This window comes from Protopterus annectens, chromosome 1.part1 (genome assembly GCF_019279795.1).
Source record: "Protopterus annectens isolate FY-2018-M chromosome 1.part1, PAN1.0, whole genome shotgun sequence".
NCBI lineage: Eukaryota > Metazoa > Chordata > Ceratodontiformes > Protopteridae > Protopterus > Protopterus annectens.
The window spans coordinates 553,383,290-553,401,341 of NC_056726.1; the positions used below are offsets into that span (position 1 = coordinate 553,383,290).

Consider the following 18,052-nt stretch of genomic DNA (forward strand, 5'->3'; position numbering starts at 1 on the left):
ACTTTTGCTTCCTAAAAAAAAAAAAAAAAAAAAAAAAAAAAAAAAAAAAAAAATTATATGCCCTGCTTTGTACAAGACACATTTATTTAGTTACGTTGGAGTAAACATTGTACCTTTTTTTAATTGAGAATTTTTAGTATAAATCTCTGTTGGTCTAGGACAAATCAGTTTAGGTTAAATTATAGTTATGTATTTGAACAGTTTTGTTTTATGGCACTAAACACATAAAGAAGGATGTTCTTTAGTACAAGCTGTATTTACTTTGTTTCATGTTTAAAAATAAATGATCTGATGAAGGACAAGCTTCCAGGTGAGAGTTGTTAGAAGCAGTAGTGATTCTGAACAGCTTTGCAACCAGAGCAACACTGAAGTAAGCAGTAATAGATGGGAGAACTGATTGTATTTTTTTTAATTTATAGACAGTCTTTGAATTTCCTTGCCCACTGATGACTTTGTCTTCCTGGGACCCTGATGTTGTCTTATTTTTTTGCCAGACGTTTTACCTGTTTTATCCTCTGTTAGAATGAGAACTAAGAAGCAGGACAGGGGTCTATTTAGGGTCTATATATCGACTATCCCGAGGGTACCGAACATGTACTGAAGCTGTTCTTGAAGATGCAGTCATGGGTGCCTGATCTGCTAGCATTCTAATTTGAGTTACCTTACCTTACCTTTCCCATACCCTTTCCTTACTAAGGGACCCCAACTGCATCCCCCCAGGAGAGAAAAAGAGAGAAGAAAGTCACATTCCCCATAATCTTCTCTTGTAGCCAGTCCTCTAGCACATGAGGATGGTAGTAAGACCTAATAAAAAGTGTTACAGATAGGCATAGTTCTCAGCTTCCCTAATTGTGCCTCAAACCTTTGCAATGGCCCTCATAAAATGCTGGATTTCCTAGTATATTACTGAGGGTTACAACTGGTCATAATCCAATACATTAGAATTTCATAACTTCTTATTCTTCAGAAAATGAGTGTTGATGCAAAATATGTTGTTCTGTTAACTTTCTTAGAGAATTAGTGGAATATTTAAAATTTGTCCCTGCTTCTTGAAAACTGTGCAGATAGGATTACACTCTCCATGCCTTTTTTGATTCAGCACTCATTTCATTCTGCCCCATATTTTTACAATTTATTCCACTATTTTCATTGTATGTATCTCTTTAGGAAGGATAGAGACAGCTAAGGGACAGGGACCAGTGACCATCGTACTGCAGATGGAAGGAGTCCTTTTTTGTTATTCCCAACCTATGGTCTCCTCTCCTGCTGATGCGGCATTTGCATTGCAGAAAACAATCTATCATCACTTATCCTTTACTGTTACTTCTTTGGTTTAGTCCCTTGCTTTACGCAGAGGCCACCAAGTAAAGCAAAAATGCAAAAAAATTACAGCAATTTTCTTCCCGAGAAGAGAGATCTGGCCTCCCCCTGTTTCTGCAACCCCCTCTAATTTGAGGAGTACCAGATTCAGTAAGACCAGAATCACCAACATCACAGTTAGGTGTACTTTGTGTATGATATCTTCACAGCTGGTTGAAAACATTTCCGGTCATGATCTGCATTGTTTGTAACATTAGATAAAGTAACATTACTAGATATGTACCATTATTGATATGTATAACATATTACACTTAATGTGTTTGTTGCTTAGTTTGAACATGGGTACTGGCCTTCTTAGCATACCATGATGTGCATCCTTCGACCTTGACAGTTTGTTTTTGTTATTCCCACAGTCCAGATCTTTTGATCCTTGCTGTCACTGGTAAAGTCCTGCATTTCCATGCTTAAATATTACAGTACATGTCTTTGTACCAGTCAGATTACAAGGAAAGACCTGTATCAGCATTGTTTAAACTGTCTCAGTAAGAGCATTTCATTGACATGTGCCATAAGTGCCAGAGGTTCAGTCCATCTTCTTGACATCAAAATAGGGGATGAACTAAGTTTGATTAATGGCTTGGGCAGTGGAGTAGTTGGGTGAGGGAGGTACTCCTGCGGCAGCAGTGTGGGTCTGGATGATCTGACATTGCATATAGCTGGCGGGGGGGGGGGGGCATGGTCATTCATGTAAGATTCACATATGCACAGTAAGGAGGAGTTAGGATAGGTAGGGTCAGATTTCATGCATATAAAGGGCCACTTCCAGTGTCTGACTCTCAACTCTTTGGGAACTAAATGAGTCTCTAGGCTCTTATCCTGATAATTAAATGAATGGGCTATAAGGGATCTAACCATGGGCAGGGAATGAAGGCCAATCTTTTTTACAGTTGTTTCTTCTCACCTCCATTTGAACCTCTATCACATTTTTCAAGACTTTTTGCTTTAATAAAAATGCTCAAACAAAAAAAAAAAACTAAATACATATTACGAACAACCCAGCTGCTATTAACTTACAACAAATACACAAATCTTGTGTACATTTCAACATAAAGTTTAACCCTCCAGATAGAAACAATTGCTTCAAATGGACAGCTGCACCCACAGGCATTACGTAATCTAAAATTAAGGTTACCCATGCCAAAGCATGCTACTGCCTGCTTTCCAACTTACATTGATTGCTTTCAGTTATTTTCTTAGCACTGTTCCCCCACTAAGATGTGAACAGCAGCTTGTATGCTTTCAGAAAACATTAGCTTTTTCCCTTAAAAAGTGCACTGGTTGCCTGCTACCTTTAAATAAAACTAAATTGTGCACTCTTCTGTTAAGTACATTAAAATATTAAGGCTGCTGGGGAGGATACTATCTTTTGTTCACTTCCCATAACTTCAAACTTTATTTTTTACTAAATTGCTTGCCATTATACCTTTAAACATTACATTTCCCTCTGTTAACAATATTCAGAACTCACAAAATTAATTGCTTGCAGCAGCAGACAGCTTGGCTCTATGTAAAAGTAGTCAACATTGAGAAGAAAAGCAGCTAAAAACTCTGCAGATGCATAAAGGAATATTTATAAATTTCACTCAGAATACAATATACAAAGTTTCCCTGCCCAGATACCATCAGCTGCAGACTTCATGTCTTCCCGTTTGCTAATTGAAAAAAAATAAATAAATAAACAAACTAATATCTTTGCCAGATGCAACATACTTAGCATTTTACATGCTTCCATTGTTTAATCTTATTTTTCATGCTTTTATGTCCAATCTTAATCCTAATCCTCCTGACAGTGACTCCAGATCTGCCTTGCAAAATGTGATTTTGTCTGCTTTTCAGGTTTCACGTGACTTTATTACATGTACATATGACAATGCAGATGCTTCTTCTAGGGCAACTGCCATTAGATCTGCTTTTAGGAAGTTTTCTGCTGTTTGGACATGCTTTTGCTGAAATATTCAAAAATTGAGGTTCAGGCAACTTTTTATTTCCTGTTACAAAATTTTCAAAGAAATTATCCCTTGAAACCAAGCCCTTTCTGTCAGAAAAAGAATACTTAGCAAAAAAAAAGCAAAAAAATATGAAAAGACGTGGCAAGGTAAGCCTATGTCTGATTTTAAAGGAGCCTAAAGACCCCTCTCAGACAAGCTTTTTATTTTCTAACTACCCCCTTCCCTCCCCTCCTGTCCTTTCCCCCTCCTCAGCATTCCTTCCTCTGTTTCAGCAATCCTTCAGTCAGTCTGTCCTTATTGAAAACAGTGACAACATATTCTTAAGTTTTGCAAATCATCCATAAAGGATAAAGGTTACAGTGGAAATCTCCTTCTGTTTCACAAAGAATTCCATTAGTTCCCACCAAACCAACAACATTTGATTCTTCCTATCATATCAGACATTTTGTAGCTGGGAGTTATAGAGCCAGTTCCACAACATCAAAAAGGAGAAATGATTTTATTTCATGCTTTTTTCGTATTCTGGGAAAAGAAGGTGATTGGATGACTATTATGAATTTGTCTACCTTCAATAACTTTCTGATGATTCCAAGATTCAAGATATTAACTCTCTAAACTCTTTTCCCTCTGTTTTCCATAGAACTTTTTTGGTTACCTTGGATTTGAAAGATGCTTACCTTCATATTCCAGTTCATGGAAAACACAGGATTTTTTTAAGATTCTGTGCCTTGAGTTTTCATTTTCAGTTTACTAATTTGCCTTTTGGTCATTCCATTTCCCACAGTGTCTTTACAAAGTGCCTAGCCCCTGTAATAGCGTTTTGTAGACTCCAAGGTACCCATATTTATCATTATGTGGATCACATTTTCATTCAGGCCACTTCTGTGCAGACCATTCATAGAATTGCAGTTCACTGTCATCTTCTCAGAACATACCCAATCTTCACCTTTCTCATTCACTAGTACTTCTAGATTGTCATCTCAATACTTGCATCACAATGGAGAGTCTTCCTTTAGAAAAGACTCAGTTCTTAACAGATTAGTTTCTGTCTTTGACAAACCTATCCTTACCTTTGCAAGGCCGAAAACACAGCTAGTAGGGTTTGGCTTTGTAGGCCTGAATGTAACCATAAGGACGTACAAAGTAAAAAAGACATGGACATTCAGAAACAAGGTAGCTGAAACACTTGATATCCTTAAGGGGTCATTTGCATATATCCTATGGACCTCCACTGCAGTAGATTTAAGGTATCAGACAGTGAAAACTCTAGCATGGCTGGGTTTTTCTTGCAGTTTTTACTGAATGGTTTGTCTGTGTGCCCTTTTTACCCTTTGGTTCAGTTCCCAAAAAGGCATGTAGATTGTATAAAGTATCTCAGGTTAACAAACTTTTTGTTTTCTTATCATAAATTAGATCTAGCTGCTGTATCTACTTCCCCAGCTGGAAACAGTCAGTATCAACCCATCACAGCCCCTCGCATGTGGACACAGAAGGCAAGGTATTGGAGAGATTTGGTAAAAGAACTTTCTCTTCTTCCACTTTAGCTTATAAAAGGCTTAACTACCAGATACATATGTGGAAGTTGACTCTGTTTTGCCTTCTAATCTTTCTCAAGTTCATAGGTCCATAGGTAAGTGCTAGGCTAGCTGCCCTTGAGCTGTTTTAAGTCTAGTCAGTTTCCATTTTGGTACTTGAATTAATATCCCATTTGGTGTTAGATGGACTTATCCAGCCCATGGTCAATAATATGTTTTACCCCTAGTGAGAATAACTGGGATCATACAGTAGATAATTTGAGGGTATCCATGCATGGTATAAAACATTTAGGAGCTGTCTGTCTCCATTAGTAGTGCAGGGAGCAGTCCTGGTAATGTTTCTGTTTCCCATACATAGATCTAAGTTGTGCTTGAATATGGACTGGATGAATTTTGTTTTATGTGGATAGGGGAGTCTTCCACAGCAGCGGTATCCTCTGTGAGATATACCTGACCCTCCAAATTGTTCTGCTGATGTTGCAGAAGATGTTTAGATCCATAGATTGAGTATTTCTGATGACATATGATTTGGCGATGTGCAGTAAGTCCATCAGTAATGGGCCGGAGGATACCTTGTATGCCAGACATAGGTCACCTCTTAGCAGTCTGTAGAATACTGAGTACGGTGAAAGGAGTCTGTCCATGTAGGACATGTTGTTCAGACTTTTTATCCTTTTAGAAAGGTATCTCTGTGGGTGCTCCAGTTGTTGCACATGTCTGGACAGAAACATGCCAAAGTGAGGCATTTTATTAAATTATTGGCCTAGTACGGGCTGAGTAAAGGGGTATAATGACACCCCTAGATCTAGGCACAATCCCTTTGTTTATAAGCTGTGCAGTATAGAAGTACCTTCTTACAACAGTAGACACATGTTGGTCAAAAGTTAGGTCACTGTCCACATAAGTTCCCAAATCCCAGACAAGTGGTTTAGCTCTTAGGGGTGTATTGGCAATGTGGTAGTTCCTTGGGGTAGATGACTTCCCAAAGGGCACAATAATGCATTTTTTGTTATCTAGTTCTGTCCATGATTTTCGGCACTGGTTATTTGAGACAGACCTTCCTGCAGGATGGCCAAGTCATTTGGGGATTCATTGACTGCTCCTAGCTTTCATCCATGCGCAAACTTAGTCAGACTTTACATACCCTTTGGTACTAACTTTTACTTCAAAGAAGTAGATGCCAAACAGGAGATGTCCCAGTGCCAAACCCTGGGGGATTCCACTGGGGACTGGTCTCTTTGTGGAGTAATTTCCCCTATTTTGATGTGGTGGTGGCGGGCTTTCCCATATTTTTCTCTTCGTGCGCAAGGAGAGTTACATTTTTCATATAAATTGTATCTTGTAAGCTTGATTGTTTGTATGAAATGTGGTCCTTTCATAATCTTTCTTTTCATATTTGTAGACTTGTAACTATTGCCAGTGTGATGTTCCCACTCTGGGCCAGTAATTAAGGAGTCTGAAGCTTCACCACTGACACTGGAGAGGGACGTTCACTTGGAACAAAATGGATATACCCAGTATTTCCATGTTCAGATCTCTGCATCAAGAACAATTTCCCTTAAGTGCAAACAAGGAATACACTCAGTCTGCAGTCTGGATTTCTCGATCTGTCTATCTCTAGGTCACCAGTGAGACTCCCCACTGGCACAGCTCTAGAGTTGTGACCTCAGCCGAGTGTCCAAGACAACTTCTCCACCACTCTTTCTGGGAAACCAGTGCTAAATGCCCCTGCTCCAAGCAGCTGATGCACACACTCTTTGACATTTGATTTTCACACACACACACACACACACACACACACACACACACACACACACACACACACACACACACACACACACACACACACACACCTTGGAAAGGCTGGCACAAATTTACTAGCTATGCCCCCTTCTGCCCAGACTATAAGATAGTTATACCACCACCAGACACTCCAAACCCAGCTAGTCTAAGGCTCTGGCAAGGGTACCCAGTTATATAGAGTGAAATTAATATTAATAAAAATGGTAATGTTGACCAAACAGCAAGGATTTCAGGAGAGGCCCCAGTGTTACCAAATAAATATAAGTACTCTCAAAGGTTAAAATATTCTCTGAAGGACCAGCCACAATGAAAATTTTAAATATGTTTAATAATATATAATAAAATGATATGAAAATATTAAATATCTATTTACAATAAACACCAGAGTTTTAGTCACATGAAATATTAAAATAACACAGATGAATAGATTCACACAGATACAGAAAAGCAGTACATCTGACTTCTGGTTCCCATGCTTCCCCCCATTGCTGGAAACTGCCAGGATGTAGCACCTAGATGTCGATAACACACACACACACACACACACACACACACACACACACACACACACACACACACACACACACACACACACACACAGCCTTGCTAAGATGTGCTGCAGCCCGTGGAAGTTATAAAATAATTTCAAACCTCCACCCTTTCAGAGTAAAAGTTAGTTCACCCCAGTGACAATGCAGGAAGCTTCCTAGTATAGAATTTTTGTCTCTGTCTGCATTGAAAATTGTATGCTACAATCGTTATGGCCTAAATAATAATATAATTTCTTACTATTTCTCAAAGTTAGCTGGAGTTGAGCTTAACCTCTTCTCTTCCAGTATTCTCTGTTACAGTCTGTACATTTAATCAGTTACAATACAATACAGTCTGATATACATGTATATTTCTTTTCTGTCCAGCAGGGCACACCGTTGATACATTTTTAACACAAGCGACTTTACAAATACATTTTTCAACGCAAGCATCAGTACAAATCAGTTTGATATACAAATGACATATAATTCTTAACAAAATTCCAGCTAGCTGTGCTGGCATATGTTACATATCCACTGCCCTACTTCTCCTGGCATAGCTGGCAATACCCTACATTGTCACAGCCAGTATAAAGACTAAGTTTGCTGATGACTGCAAACTGGGAGCAGTTTTAAAATCTCCAAATGTTGTCAACATCCTACTAAAGGGTCTTACATAAACAAGTGACTGGTGCCAAAGTCATGGCCTTAAACTCAATGCAAAACATGTATTATCATCCCTTTCAGTAAGAGTGATGTTCTGCTAACCACTACATCAATAACAACATCCTAAGTATTCACTCAGTGGTGAGAGACCTGGGCACACAGGCTGACAGCAAGCTTACCTTTGATCACTATGCCTCCACAATATTCTGTTTTGCTCATCTCATAAGTAAAGGGCATTTACCTCCAGAAAAATAGAAGTATAACCTCCCTGTACTCTTCTCTCATCAGGCCAGTAATTGAGTACAGTGTCCCTTTCGGTATGTACCTTTCCAAGCACCTTCAGCAATTGGAGAGACCACAAAGGTTCCACACAAGGAAAATGCAAGTTCTTCAGCATTTGTCCTATGTGGATGGGCTGAAATCACTGTCACTTTATTCTGTTTCATACAGACTTCTCAGAGGTGATCTCTCCCTTGCATATAAGGCAGTCTTTGATCCTTCTTTATTGGAAATGCGCCATATCCATAAGTCAAATGCTACACTGGTTTCTTACTCTAATGACCTTAACCTGATATTTGACATTAATAGAACCTGCTGGAGGGACAGATTTGTCTCCCAGGGATTACCACACCTTTGGAAGCCCTCTTCATGTCAAGCACCTCACTGGCCCTCTTCAAATGCAGACTGGACAATTGGATGAGTAACCATAAGTTCATTCCAGGATTTCCACCTATGTCCCTCTTGGACATGGGGGACAGGTGCTGATTGTGGAAATAAGGGTAAAGCTAGGCTAGGCTTGTGAGGGCCCTAGGGTCATTAGCCTAGAAACCTCCTATGATGCTATGATCCTATGATCTATGATCTCTGGTCTACCAGCATACACAGTTAAAGGAATCTGGGGTTTTATCCCATCTTGTAGATGAGCTTCCGACATGCTTCCTGTCCTGAATGGAGTTGAGAGTTATTTCCATATCTAATTATCTCTGGAAAATTAGTTTTTTTCCTTCCTCTTCTTTTACAGTGTTGTGAGGTATTTGATAATCAATTATAGATATATTCAGATTTATGCACAACATTTTGATAGATCATGCTAGAGAAAAGGTTGGCGTTCAAAACAGTGATTTCCATTACTTTGGTAAATAGAGCTCAGTGACAGTCAGTTTTGGGATTTTCTCTTTTCTTCTACCCACAATCCATAGACTAGTGTGGGAGCACAGCATTTGTTTCCTTTTATATAATAATGATTTGTTTTTTCTGCCTTCAGGAAGAAGGAGCGTTTCTGTTCGTGTAACCTACTTTTTAACTGAGGTGAAATATTTACACAGGATTAGAAGTCTCAGGTCATTTTTATTTGTTGGCATATTTATATGCTGGCTAAATACATTTTCTACCTCCTGTTGTCCATTGGATATATTGGAGACAGACTGATAGTCCAGACAGCATTTTCTCTCTTCTAGACCACATAGCTTGATTACAGCATAGTTCTGAAGTATACCTCACCTAATTCTTCTCTTATTTCTGACCTATAACAGGGAAGTAGACCTTTATTCTTCACCCAGCACCATATGGGACCTAATTTTACCTGTTAGATTATATTCTTCATATATTGGGTGTCACCAAACATTCCTTGAAGCCCTTGTAATACTCACTTCCATGTAGGCTTCAAGGATTGTGTGTTTTTTTCTGCATGTTAGTATTCAGTTTTGTGATCCTTCTTCTCTTTCTCTGAGGACTTTGTACAAAATGTAATTTTTAGGTACTTTCAGCACATGTTCTACTATACTCGTAATCAGACTGTTTTTCTCTACTCCTTATGCCTCTTTATTTTTCAGTTTAGGTCTGCAGTGGCCAGACAGGGAACTAATCTAAGGGGGCGTTGAAAGCCAACACATTCTGGCTAGGCTTATAGATGCCCTTGGGTAGATAGCCAAGTACTTACCTTTGAACCTATGAAAATATGACAGTTTAGCCACATTGAGGCCTTTTCCACAAGCATGGTTTTTAGGCTCTTACATGGTTTATTCTGCTTTTTCCTCTTCATGATGATAATAGCCACACCTGGAACACCAGCTAAATATGATTTCAGTCTTAGCAGGGCAGATTCCTTCTTGCAGTATATTTTATCTTGTTGGGCTGTCTTTTTCAGCTTAATCCCATTTTGTACAGAGTTCCTTGTCTCTCTGAAAATTGTCTGTACTATGCCCAATCTTAAAGACAAGCTTTTGACCTCTTTCCTTCTCTGAATGAAAGTAGGAGTTATTTCCAGATCTGACTATCACTGGAAAATTGTTTTTTCTTCCTCTTTCCTTATGATGTTTGCGAGAAGTATTTTATAATCAAGTATAGCTATATTCAGATTTATGTACTTCCTTTTGATAAACCAGTGAGTAGTTAACTCGTAGCTGTAGTAAAGCCTCTTCTGATACTTACAACCCTTCTGCATGTCAACACAGTCTAGTATTTAATTTTGCACCTGACTAGGTTTCCCTTGTTATGGCCATTGATTTTTACTTCGTAGTGTATCTGAACATTCTTTTATTCATTCTTTAACATCTCCTTCAGTTAATTCTGGAAGTGTCAAATTTCTGCTTAACCTAGCACATTCTTCTTAGGTTCTGTGAAGGTTTCAGAGTGGTTTGCATCGTATGTCTGTATAATGGAGGCATAAGTATATATGTGCACACATTTGGTTAATATCCTAGCTGCCATGGGTGCTACCTGCATTTTGTTTAGACTGTGTGAAGTACACAGATGTCTCTTTTACTGCATATTACTTATCTTCAAGCTTGATCTCATATATTGTATGTTTATATAGATCTTTTGAGCCCTTGTGGTCCACTTCTCTTAAATCTACGAGTACTACTGTGTTTTAAAATGATATTATGAATCTGCTATCTACTAATGTGTTGTAACATTGTTGTTATGGAGCTTTTCTCCCTGGGGCTCCACTGAAAAGGGGTTGTTGTGCCCAGTTGGACATCCCTGGTAATCAGATGTAAAATAAACAAACAGAGGTGGGGGTATGTTGAGATATGAATCTATCACACCAACTTGTCTTGTTTGTATGTTGATAAAAAGTTTAGTTCTTTAAACTGAGTATTTGAGAAACAGTTTATTCAGTAAAGGTCTGTGAAAGAGTAGGAGGTCAAAGAAAGTCTGATCTTTTATGTTTCAAAAGGCTAGAGAGAGATTCCCATGGAGTCTTATAGACTAAGTACAGAGAGAAGGATGCCATTATTTCATGATAACTAAGATTTCTGAGGCCACTGATGTATTTAGTTGGAAATCTGTTGAATGATAGGTTTAGATAGACACGTAAAAGGGGCATTGTATTTCATTAGGCCTATTATTAAATGTGAATAAGGGGGAATTAACATTCCCATGGATTTAGGGTATATCTTTTAAAAGTTAGATGCTCCAGTTAGAAAGCTTTCTGAACTACTGCAGAGATAAGAATTGTCAGCAAGAGTGCCTAAATACCTGAGATACTGTGTCTGATTGGAGTATATGTCACATATATGCAAAAACGGTTTATCTACCAAAGTAAACTCTACTACATGTTTTCACATTTAATTTGAGACCATTGTCCTTACACCAGTTGTTAACTTGGCCTTACCCATGTTGGAGCAGTTGTGAATCAGTGGAAGGTCAAAGAGCAACATGCACTTACAGTTATTTGCAAACTTGATAGCCATAGACAAGGAGTGTTAACCTTAAGGTCTGAGACATAGATGCCAAATAGGAGAGGACCCAACACTTAATCTTGTGTTGCACTGCTGGTTATTTTCTTGCTTTCTGAAGTGGCACCTTACACTTTAAACATGTGGGTTTTGTTAGACAATCAGTTAACAATCCGTCACACACAATGTGCATTTGTATTCAAATTTACAACTCTGTCAATAATGTCTGCACCTGGAATAATGCCAGAGGTCTTGACCAGTGTGACGACGCTTCACTGGACCAGTAATCAAGGAGCCTCAGTCCTCACCACTGGTACCAGTGGAGGACGTACACTGGGAGGATAACAGGTACACACAGTGTTTCCAGATGCAGCTCTCTGCATCAGGTGCAGTTTCCCTTAATAGCACACAGTCAGTCCCAGGCTGGTTTCCCATTTTTTCTCTATATCCCCAGTAAGACTGCTGACTGGCACAGCTATAGAGTTGAGATCTCAGCCGAGTGACCAAGCCAAGATCTCCAGTACCCTCTGTCTAACCAGTGCTTTGTGTCCCTGGCCAAGTGTCTGACACGCACATATTCTTTGAGGTTTGATTTACGCACACACACCTGGGAAAGGCTGGCATAGGTTTACTAGCATTGCCTCCCTTCTGCCCAGACTATAAGCTAGTTACTACTGCCACCAGTCAACTCCTTATCAGCTAATTTAAGGCTTTTAACAAAGGGTGTCCAATCTTACTGCGTAATATTAATATTAACACAAATGGTAGTTTGACCAAGAGCAAGGCTATTAGGAGTGGCCACACAGTGTCACCAAATAAATGTGCAAGTACTCTCAAAACTTGAATATCTCTGTACAAATTAGCCACAATTAAAGGTTTAGATATATTTAATAATAAATAATAAAAGAACAATACAATACAAATATGTATTCACAGTGACATCAGAGTTACAAACTACAGGAAATATTTAAACAACATTGCCGGACAGTCTCAAATAAAGAAAAATATCTAAACTAAACTTTACTATATTCCTGACTGTATCTAAGAGAGTAGTACTGTTCCCTAGAAACTTACTTCATTAGAGCAAGACAGATGTGGTTAATGGATCTTCTAATTGTTGTCAAGTCCAAGACAGAATGCAGAATGCTCTGTCTTACTAAGAGACCTCTCAAATTAATATTTCAAACATTACTGCTGGGCTAGCTTGCAGAATGACATAATTTATTGTCATCTGACATCTAATCCTCTGGCCCAAAACAACCATTGATGGCAGCTGGTAGCATTTAGCATATACATGTAAAAGTACATAGACCTCAGATCTTTGGCAGATGCTGGAAGTCAGAAAACAATTGCATTCCTTCACATTTCAAAACTAGTAATTAGTCCACTCTAAAAACAATACAGCAAGCTTCTCAGCACAGACTCTGTGTCTCTAGCTGCATTTAAAAATGAAAGATACCATATTTTATTGCGTAGCTTATAAAGTAATTTAATTTCAGCTATTTTCCTAAAATTTTCTGGACTTAAGTTAACCTCCTGTATTCCAGTTTCCACTGTTAAAATATATACATTTAGACAGTTACAATAGTGCATGTACATTACTGTTTTCCTCCAGTAGGGCACACCATGGATGCATCTTAGACACAAACACTTTACAAAATATCCCTTCAACACACACATGCCTGTACAAGCCAGTTTGATATACATATGGCATACATTTCTAATACAGTTATAACACAAGTATCTAATATAAATCATTTCAACATTCACAAATGGCATATAATTATTTACAAAATTCCAGCTAACTGGGTTGGCAGTATCTCCTTTCTTCACACTTCTTCCCCCCACCTTTGAAGACTCAAGCTAGTTTTTCAAGTGACCCTTGAGAAACATTACTTGAGAGGGGTGAGTCTGTCTGGGAATATCTTACTCTATTCCTTGTCATGAGAGCCCATCTGCATTGTCATTGCTGACCCCACTACGGTGTTGCACTGTCATATCATATACCTGCAACCATAGGCTTCACATTTGTAACTTGGCATTTTGCTGACTGGGTCGATGTAGCCATGTTAAGGGATTGTAGTCTGTAACTACAGTGAATTTGCTTCCTTACAGTTAAGGCTGGAGTTTCTTCAGTGCCCATAATATGGCTAGACATTCCTTTTCTACAACTGCACAGCATTCTTCCCTGGGTTGAGCCTATGGCTGAGATATATTACGGGGTGCTCTTCTCCCTCTGAGGAAACCTGGCTTATTACAATCTCCACCCCATGGTTGGAAGCATTCACCTGCACAACAAATTCATTGCTGTAATCTGGACTGGCTAACACAGGGGGTTCTCCCAAAACTCCTTTTAAGCTTCTGGAATGCCTGCTCACATGCTGGGGTCCACATTTCCTTATCTGGCCTGTTTTTCCTAGTCAGGACTGTGAGGAGAGCAGCTGTGGTACTATAATTGGGGCAATCTTTCTGTAGTACCCTGCTGTTCATAAGAATGCCCTCACCTGCTTTTTGGTAACAGTGGCAGGCCATGCCTGAATGACTTTCACTTTGGCAGGTTCTGGTCTGATCTTACCACTCCCCACCCTATGTCCCAGGTAGGAGACCTCTGTCATACCCACCTGACGCTTACTGGGCATAATGCTCAACCTTGCCCTTTGTAGTCTGGCCAGCACCTCCCTGATGTGCTGAAGGTGCTGTCGCCAGGAATGGCTGTAGATGGCAGTATCATCCAGGTAAGCATGGGGAAAATCTCCAGATCCTGATAGGATATGATCTACCAGCCTCTGGAAAGTTGCTGGGGCATTTTTCATGCCAAAGGGCATATTCGTGAACTCATACAAGCTGAAAAGAGTCACAAAGACTGACCTCGCTCTAGCGTTGGGTGTCAAGGTCACCTACCAATAGACCTTGGTAAGATCAGTAGTGGTAAGATACTTAGCCCCACCCAGCCTGCTCTAGGTCTTCATCTTTCCTTCGCATGGGGAAGCATCTGACTCTGTGTGACTATTTAATTTCCTGTAGACCACACAGAACCTGGTGCTGCCATCCTTCTTTGGTACTAGCACCACTGGGGAGGCCCAGGAACTGCTGGACTCCAGTATTACCCCAGTTCCAACATTTCCTGCATCTCCTCCCTCAGAGTCTGTCTGACTCTCTCAGGCACCCTGTAAGGGGCCTGCTTAATAGGCCTTTCGGGTCCTTATCCACATAGTGCTGCACCAGTTGGATATACCCTGTTTTCCCAGTGAACTTGCCCCCAAACTCCTGCAACACTGCTCAGATTTCCTGGACCTGGGTAGGCGATAGCTGCTGGAACATTGCTACCCTTTCTACTGAGATGGCAGTCTGAGTCTCACTAAGGAGATCAGTCACCAGATTCCCCCTCAGACTCTTCCTGCCATCCACTGCAAATACACAGCACAAGGGCCTCTCTATCATGGTAAGTTTTTTGCTGGCCCACCACATACTGTCTAGCTCGAGCATTCCTATCATAGCAGACTTTTTTCTGCTGTTGGGCTTCTGTCAGATTCTCCTGGGCCAAGCCAATGAGTTCTGTGAGCCTTGTCCTGAGATTTAGGACATATGCCACAACAGACTCCTTGTGCATTCACACTCACCCTCCCAGTTATCACAAATCAAATTTAGAGGTCCCACCCTCCCATTCATCGCAAATCAGATGTAGAGATCCCCTCACCCTATGCCTGTACAGCAACTCAAAGGGTGAAAAACCTGTTGATTCCTGGGGCACCCTTCTGTAAACAAACAGATGGGGCAAATATTTGTCCCACTCCATCTTAAACTGGTCTGCAAATGCCCATAGTGTGGTCTTTAGTGTAGATTTTACCTCTCCACAAGACCATTAGTCTGAGGGTGGTAGGATATGATCTTTAGGTGCTTCACCCCACAGCATTCCCACAGACAAGCCAGCAGGTCTGATGTGAAATTGTCACCTCTGTCAGTCAGTATTTCTTTTGGGAAACCTTCCTTGCTGAAAATCTCTAACAAAGCATTTTTTTCACCTTTTCTCCCTCAATGGAGGACAGTCAGAGGTGCCTTGACCTTGTCTGCTGTTTTGCCTACTTTTGGCACTGCTCAGAGGTCCTGCAGTACCCTATTACACCCCTGGAAACCGCAGGCCAATAAAAGTTCTTCATAATATTTCTCTTGGTATGCTTTATGCCCATATGACCTGCAAAGGGAATATCATGGGCTATGGCAAGAAGTGCTAGACGGTAGGCTCTGGATACTACCAACTGCTGTATTACTTCACCTTCTAGCCCTCCATCAGGGGTCCACTCTCTGTACAGTAACCCTTTGTCCCAGTGTACAGATTCCTCTTTTCCTTGAGAATCAGGTACCTCCCTGTATACCTCCTCCAAGCCTTATAATGTACGGTGTGAGAGCTGAGCTTTTCTCAACTCTCGCTTTGTAACCCTTCCCAGATCGCCTTCCACAGGAAGGCTGGTATCCTCTGACAGTGGTGCTTGACTGTCAGCCTGGGTACTATTACTCAACTCTGTCCTTGCAGTCACTCTGTCCAAGAGAACATCAGTACCCACCAGCAGCTGTAGCTCACCTTCACTGTCACTGCTACAGGGTAGCTCCCTCTCTGAAGTAACAACCTCACCAGTCCTAGCTTCAAGTGTGTGGTTTGTCTGGGTCCCCCCAGGCTACCAGACGCACATGCATGTTTCCAAGCCTGACTGCATGTCACTGCATGCACACAAGGTACTGCATTATCAGAATAATTCCCTATCAGGACATCTGCAGGGATATCCTCAAAACACCTATTTGCTTGTTTCCTTTTCCACCCTTCCAGTCAAGGTGAAACCTAGCCAAAGGTATTTGGAATTGGATCCTTCCTAAAGCTCTGACTAGAGTTGACTGCCCTAACAAGTAGTGTTTCTCTTTAACCATTGCAGGCTTCACAATGGTTAGGTCAGAGGCTGTGTCTCTCTTAGCAGTAGCCTCTTTCCCAATCTACAAAGATAAGATATAACCTTTTGTGGTACTTTGGTACCCTTGTTGTCTCCAAACAACTTACTGCTGGCATTCTGTCATTCCCACTTGCTGGCTCCCCCACCTTGTGTTCCTCACCTTGCCTCCATGGACATCTATGTGCTATATGGCCCCACTGGCTAAATTTTAAACATTTAACCCTTGATCCTGGCCATGTACCTGAACTAGTGGCTTCCCCTGTTACTGGCAGACTCTCTTGGGGTGGTTTAGGTTGCCCACCTGGGTTTCCTTAGACCCATGTGCAGCAGCACTGGGTATCCCTTTCATGTGCAGTGATGCCCTGCTTGCTAGGTATAGGTCTCCCTTTTTCCCCCAACTCATCTGCGGTGTTACATTCTGTATCTGCCAACCAGATTCTCATGTCCTCAAGCAAAGTGCCAAGGGCTTGTTTCCTCACCAAAAGGTTTGACAGACATTCAGAAGTGGTGACCTGACACCCACTCCACCCACCTATGAAAATAAATGCTTAGTTCAGCAGTATATTCACACACACACTTTCATCTGCCTTGGGTCTATACTCATGAAAGTTTTTTTTATTAGCTTCAGGTGTTAACTTAAAACACTCTAGTAAACAATTTTTAACTCTATTATAATTTAAGCAGTCAGTATCTGACAATTTAGAAACAGCAGTTACAGCTTTACCATGGGGTAAGGGGTCAGGAACCTTACCCAGAGCCTTTGGTCAACATTATACTGTTTACAAACCCTTTCAAACATATGAATAAAACTATCAAAATTATCACACTCTATAAATTGTGGAAGAAATTTACTGACCTTTATTGCTTATGGGGTTCGATTATTCCCTTCCCCAGTACCTCCCATGACCCTGGCAAAGAGTCAGCATCTCCTTTTCATGTTGCCTTTGCCTCTCATTTTCTTTAGCTTCCCAACATCTTAGTCTCTCTTTTTCTTCAGCCTCCAAACGCTGGAGTCTCTGTTCTGATTGTAGTTCCAAACCTTTGGCCTCCTGTTCAAGTCTCTTTAACTCCAGATGGACTTTTAAGTCCTCTGAGACAAAGTTGAACTGTCCATTTTCTGAGAGTTGTACATCCTCAAGGCCAGTCTGGCTGTCTTCCTGGTTGCTGGTCTCTGGTGCAAGTGTGGTTAAGGCTGCAATCATTTCTCCTTTAGTCAGGTTGGCAAGCTCCAGTCTTTTGGCTTGGCACATCTCAGCCAACTAGTTCCTTGTCAGTTTGCCATAATCCTCTGCTGGCATCCTTGCCTGCTGTCCCTGACTAACAAAGCTAACAAAAATAAATAAATAAATAAAACTGTTGTGATATGAAACTCTGAATGTCTACCTTATGGCTGCTTGAGAGTAGAAACACCTTCTTTAATGACCACTGTTTACAGGTTACATGAGCTCAATATCCACACCACTGCCCACCAAAATGTGATGAGGTGATCCCACCACTGCCAGTCAATATTTGATGTGGATATCCCACCACAGCCCACCAATATGTGACATCCCTCACTGGTGCCAGTGG

At 40.6% G+C, this 18,052-nt stretch overlaps 1 protein-coding gene across 2 annotated transcripts in view; it reads left to right on the top strand.

The window, feature by feature from the left end:
- Nucleotides 1-18,052, top strand: part of RUSC2 (RUN and SH3 domain containing 2) — a 1,272,067-nt gene that overhangs the window by 595,240 nt on the left and 658,775 nt on the right. The window lies entirely within an intron of this gene.